Source organism: Gastrolobium bilobum, unplaced genomic scaffold, assembly GCF_033153095.1.
Source record: "Gastrolobium bilobum isolate Gb01-03AN ecotype WA unplaced genomic scaffold, APGP_CSIRO_Gbil_v1 utg47259, whole genome shotgun sequence".
Taxonomy (NCBI): Eukaryota; Viridiplantae; Streptophyta; class Magnoliopsida; order Fabales; family Fabaceae; genus Gastrolobium; species Gastrolobium bilobum.
The window spans coordinates 121,602-128,278 of NW_026900080.1; the positions used below are offsets into that span (position 1 = coordinate 121,602).

Sequence of the window (6,677 nt, forward strand, 5' to 3'; positions counted from 1 at the left end):
TAACATAAATCAAGCATACCACCAATCAATGGCTCAACATGCAAGAAATCACAATTTCAAGCATATATTTTCCTCAAATATTGAAAATAACTTAAACGACAATCTAAGCCCATTTCTACCGTTTATTTATCATTCCTAAAAACATTTGTAAAGGGATTTAGTTTCAATCTAACTCAAACTTATAAAACTCACAAAATCACTATTCATCATCTTCAACCTACATTCAATCTCCATGGAAATAGGGTTTGAGAAGTAAATACTTACCACAAAAGGTTACACAACCAAGGAATGAGTGTTCCCTAAGTCCCCAAGGAGTGAAATGCTCCCAAACTCTTCCGATCTTCAAAGGGGCAAAATTTTGGTAAGAAGAAATCTCACTCCACAATACTTTCCACTCAAAACCAAGCTAGGATTAAGAATGAGGGAAAGATTTGAAGTGGTTTTGGCTTTGGAATGGGTTGATTTGGCAGAGAAATGTGAAAGTTAGGTTTTGTGGCTCCACAACAATGGCTTCTCCTCTCCTCTCTCACGTTTCAGCCAACGGAAGAAGGAAAGAAATGAAGGTTGATTCTTGTGTTTTGCCACTTAATATTTGTTAAGATATTTTAACTGGGTATAAGCTTATCTATCTACTCACGTCCATTTCCTACCAAACTTTTTCTAATGAATTAGATATTTTACATAATTCAACCCACTAATACAAGATTAATTGCCTAATTACATGCAATTAATTAAATATTATGGTGAGGGATATCATAGGAGTAGTTTAGTTGACAACACAGGTTGAATAGGCGAGGAGAGAACCTGACTTCGATTCCCACCAAATACATATTTGGGAAGAGGTGAAGATATTTAACTATAACTAAACTCCGACTTGGGATAAGTTCCGTAGCTGGCTCAAAGAGTTGAAACTTGTTGGAATACCTAAAGAATTGACTTACCTCAAAGAAATAATTATGGTCGATATAAAAAAAGAGTTAATAGGATAAATCAACTCGCCCTTGATTCGCATATAATCCACTCTTATGTGAGCCGGGTTATAACCAGTACAAAATTATAATTCAACTCTTCAAAATAAGCAAGATGAATGGGACTCGTCAGACCCAATTTGCAACTTTAAGTTAAATCATTAAGCACAAATTTTTCTTATACACAAAACAGTTTGTAACGCTAACCTTAATTAAGCTCTTAAGTCTCACCATTAATCATCGTCCTACTAAAATTTAGGTATATTTGATCTTTTAATTATAATATAGGATATCTGATCACATTTTGATCAACCCAACAAAGCTGGCGTGCAGAAAAGTCACCACCAACTAGGAGGAGCGCACAGAAAAGTCAACGCCAACTAGAAAGAGAAATATGACATCGTAGAAACATTTATCACATATTCTCTAAATTCTCACCATAATGATGCCCCACCTTTATTCTGTACTTAACCGCTCTAAGGGGTGGGCGATGGAATATCTTATAACTAAGAGCAGAGTTATTAAATTCATGCATTGACCTGATCGCGGTACTCAGTCATTGGTCGAATCGGTGGGTTACTAATCGGACCGGTTGACCCATATATATTTATAAATATATATAAGTATGAACATATAAATTTAATTATATTCTTCATATTTATTAAACAAGGTTCACTAAATAAAATAAAAAATTATTCAATCACACTTTTACAAATTCATAAACCACAAATAAATGAAAATATATGCTATTACTATGTCAATTTAAATTGTAACTCAGAATCCCTATAAGCATACCTCTCAGTGACATTCAAAATGCCAGATATTGTGAACTCATATTTTTCAAATGCATCTACATTGAAATGACATATGTCACATTTTCTTAATTTATTGTATTTTCTATTAGTATGGTATTTGTTATGTCCTAAGGATAGAGATGTTTAGTCAAAATATGTTGGATCTAGATGTTCTCTCAAATATTTATGAGCTAGATATCCTTGAGTATAGTAGATTACTGTGCACTAAAAATAACGACGTTAGCCAATAGGGTGGTGTGCGTGCACAGTAATAATATAACAGTAGAGAAATAAGGTCACCATACCTGTACATTTTACCTCTTATTTATAAGATTTATTTTTAGATAGTGGAATTCTGGACCTTTGGTGCCTCCTCTGAAAGCCCGTGTCCAGGTTCATTGCTGTCATATTAGGATAGTATCTTGGATTGATACTTTCCTTTAATTATATTAGTTTCCTCTTTCTATTGCCCATTATTGAGCTTTATATAATGTGGACCTCTTATATGGGTCCATAACAGTTTCCCACAGCCCGATAGTTTGGGTGTCCGGGCTACCGGGATGCATACTATGTTATATCTACAAGTTTAGAATCTCGGATTAGGTTCCAGGTTGTAGCTGGTACTGGCTTGGTATCCATGATGTTATTGCCTGCTGCTAGTTTCATAGTGACATTATCTTTTTTATTTAAATTCGGCTATCAATGTTGCTACCTCGGTCATGTTGATTTCTTTATCAAGTGTTGGTTATGAGAAATAGCCTATTTGTTCCCCAACCTGGTAGGTTGAATGTTCAAGCTACCGGAGTACAATGCATTTTCTGTCTTTATTTCTTCAATGAACCTGGAATTTCCTTCAATCTTCTGTTTCTTTTTATCCGAGTTATAATTAACCTCGGTTCTTAATCATGATGCGGTCTCTTACGCCATAACCTCTATGTAAGCTTGATGAATAACCTGTCGTGATATATTATAACTTACGTCTTCCTCCGAGATCATGGATCTGGGATGTGAATTTTGTGGGTTCGTATCCCCTGCATGGTGATGATATCTTTATAGATGGAAGCTTTTGATTGGAGAGACGTGTTATGACATCCGTATACCGTCTTTGCATTTTGCGCGCATTTAATATGCTCGTCTCATTATCTTTCAAATCGTTTAAGTTGTGGAACATTTCAATTTTGCCCCTGTCTTTTGGTTTTCGCGCCTTCAGTGGTTACACATCATTCTTGCTCCCCTTTTTTCATTTTTCACCTTCCCCTTGCCATATTACACCTTCTTATAGTTTTTCTTTCTTCCTCTATCATGTCTCTGAAATTTGCAGGTCCTATCACTTTATTCTCTTTGTTCGGAACGTTCTCTGGTTCCCAAACATTTTCCATACAGGTACCTTCATTTACCTTTAAGCTTGGATTCTCCCTTATTTTTTATTTTTGGCTTGTTTTGAATATTTCCATAACTATTTTTTACATTCCTGGTATTATGCCTCTTAGGAAGAGCAATATCATTTAGGAATTTAGTCTTGAATCTCTCGATATTCCTTACCTAGTATTTATTCTGTGTTCTTTAGAGTTGTTGAGTTCCTTTTGCATTTCTGGCTAAATAGCATTTCTGGGTAAGTAGATCATATTCTCATTTCCTTCGTTGTTACTAAACACTTGAGGATTTGTCATATTTGGGTTTCTGTTGATAATGAGAGGGGGAAGGGATTCACGTCGCCCTGGTCGTGATGATGAAACGAAAGAAAATGAGGCCAACTTCATTCAGAGTCTTCCCCCTAGACCTAGATATTGGCTTTGGGGGATACCCCAGACAGAACAGGAGAAACAAGGGGCAATGCTCTGAGGTTATCTGTAACACCCCGTGTATACCCAGTTTGTTATCATGTCATCGTATTAAGCTACGATTAATTAAAATACAGAATAAATTTTTTCTTTTCAATTATGACGTCATTAGCAGTTACCAAGTTGATTACTTAATCCTTTTTCAAAATAATGCCTGTATGTAAATTGCAATGAAGCTAAATACACTGAATAACCTCATTACATAAATAAGTGAGTATTTAAGTCATGGATCTACAACACGTAGTCCGGACCATAATCCTGATACAATTATACAACCCAATACTAAAATGAAACATAGTCAATCAATGTGGCATGGACAACCCCCATGCTCACAAAATAAGGCAACAAGCTGATGGGACGTAAATTCGTTCCCATCTTAGCCGATTTTGATGGCAAAATACCATACGTTCCCTAATCTGATGAGCAACTTCAGCATGAAAATAACTTGTTTTACACATTTGTGACAAAAACACAGTGAGGGAACGGATGGTAACGTATTCCTTTAAAATATATTAAAAGGGGAACTGACTGAGACGGATTTAATGCACCTGCTCCATTCATTTAATGCTTCTGTACACTTTACAGGTAACGTAGAGTTAAAGACTTCTAAAAAGCAAGGCGGTGCACCAACTGAGCAGCTGGAAACGTGAAGAGCAGAGAATCAAGAGTTCTCATTGGCTGAAAACAAAAGCAAAGCATGGGAAGGTCTGCAAACAACGGCTAATCATCACCAAATCCTGTTCCATCCAGCAATTCACGCAAGCTTCACACTCTGCCGCCACAGTCTCGTCCCCTCATTCAAGCAACTAGCTCCAAAGGAATTACAGTCTTGCCACTCCTCTCCCAACTATAAATAGGACCACCCTCACACAAAAACATCATCGAATCCTGGAGGGTTTGCAGTCCAAAAGGAAGAGATCATTTAGTAGTAGTTAGTAACTTAGTTTAATTTTAAGTTGTAACTGTAGTTAAGTGACAACCCCTCTTCTCTTCTCTGTAAACAACCATCAAGACTCCTCACGAGCAAATACCCATCTTTCTCCATTTTCTGTTTCTTTTTGTAAACTGTCTTTTAAATTAATATAAGTGTTTTTCTCTTCGTTCCAATCGTTATCTCTTGACTGAATCTCGGGTCTATGTGATCTAAGTTGAGAATAATTATGTTTAAACTATCAGCCATGAGCTGAACTATCTGTGGAACGGGTAAACTGTGAAACTCTTAAAGAACTGAAGCTTTTTGTATTTCTTTGACTAAGTAAGCTATATTCATTGTGCACCAATGGAAATTGGGTACATACTGAGAAAGGAACTTCCATAAGGAAGGTATTTCAGACAGCTTAGCCATTGGGGGAAGGTAGATGTCATGGCAAAAACGCTACTAGTTACGATAAGAATAAAGGGCCAACTTGTCCATTTTAAGGTTCTGAACTAAGTACCTGTTGGAGTCAAGGGAGCCATAGGAATATGGAAACTTGTGAGCCATCTAGACCATGAGCTGAGGAATCAGAGTTGGCAGGCAAAGAAACTGGGACAAAGCCAAAAGGTGCTAAGTCTTGAGCAGAGAAAACAGCCCCTTTAAGAGTGAAGCAGTGAATCCGTTCCTTCTGTTAAACTGTTTTAACCACCACCCTATTGTCTCTTGATTATAGTTATTTCTGTTTTAGTAGTTTTTATTTTATTTTATTTAGTACTTATAAAAACTCCAATGATTATTATCTCACCTTCTTCTAAACAGAAAGGATCACATACATAACGCAGCGAGCAACTGTTTGCCATCAGATTGAACCTACTGTTCCTGAGGAACGTTGTTAAGATAGTAGGGAACGTTTGACCAGACAGTTCATTTACTAACTTCTCTTCTCATTTTCTGTCTTTATAAACAGTGATAAAACAATAATTAGCACTCTATCCTCGTGGGAACGATAATTTGGGTTTTAATACTCCCTTTATTACTTGATGTGTGCACTTGCGAACTTGGGTTGGAACTAAGGGGCGAATCTGTGTTCTGCAAGAACAGAGGAACGTCCCCTATCAGAACTTATATTTTTCCACCATCAGCAAACCACCCAACAAGTTTTTGGCGCCGTTGCCGGGGATAGAAACACTAACTGTTGTTCTTATCATTGTTTTCTAACACATATACTGTATATCTGACTTTACTTTTATATTTTTCTCTCTTTATCACTGAATCTGTTGTGCATATATATACCCTGTGCTATTGGTTTATGAGTGAAGAGTTTGAAACAGACTCTGACCACTCCATTGAAGTACCTGAGTTTCTCTTTGATCCTGAGCCAAAACGTACACTCCATAGGAAAAGAAGGAACCTCAGAGAAGAATTTCCTGAAAACATGGCTGATCACAATAATAACAATGAAGAGGTTCCCCCTGAACAGAACTTCAGAACTTTGGCTGCTCCTTTCAGGAACAGACCAGATAGGGGAGTAATCCTTCCCCCTATAGCACCAAATTTTGAACTAAACCCTATCATGTTCCACATGATTAGGGAAGTAGGGGTCTTCAATGGACTCCCTGCAGAAGATCCTTACACACACCTCATAACATTCCAAGTTATTTATGATAATTTTAAAGCTGAGGGTGTAAGAAAGGAGAGCATGAGAATGAGGTTGTTCCCTCACTCCTTGGGCTTAAAAGCTAAAACATGGATGAAAACTTTCACCCTTGGATCAATCCACACATGGGAAGAACTCTCTAACAAGTTCATAGAGAGGTTTCTCCCAATGTCTCGACAAGCTGATGTTAGAGCTGAAATCTCCAACTTCAGAATGTTTTATGGAGAAAATCTATATGAAGCATGGGAGAGATAAGAGGACATCATAAGAAAATGTCCAAACCATGGGGTAGAGAGTTGGGGAGTGTTACAATCTTTCTATAAAGGACTTGACCATACTTCTCAATCTCGCCTAGATTTTGCTGCAAGAGGATATTTCTTTATAGGAACACTTGAATCAAGATATGAAATCATAGAAGGGACTGCTGAAAGATGTCTCCAATGGCCAATAGACAGAGTGAGCCCAGTGTGGAAGCCAGGCATGCTAGAACTGGATAAACAA

The 6,677-nt window shown here is 37.1% G+C and overlaps 1 non-coding gene across 1 annotated transcript; it reads right to left on the minus strand.

Moving 5' to 3' along the window:
* Positions 1-6,359: 6,359 nt before the first annotated feature.
* LOC133295237 (small nucleolar RNA R71) lies at positions 6,360-6,466 on the minus strand. The gene has a single exon (XR_009749308.1). It is a non-coding gene; the product is annotated as a small nucleolar RNA R71 (small nucleolar RNA).
* Between the last annotated feature and the right edge of the window lie 211 nt (positions 6,467-6,677).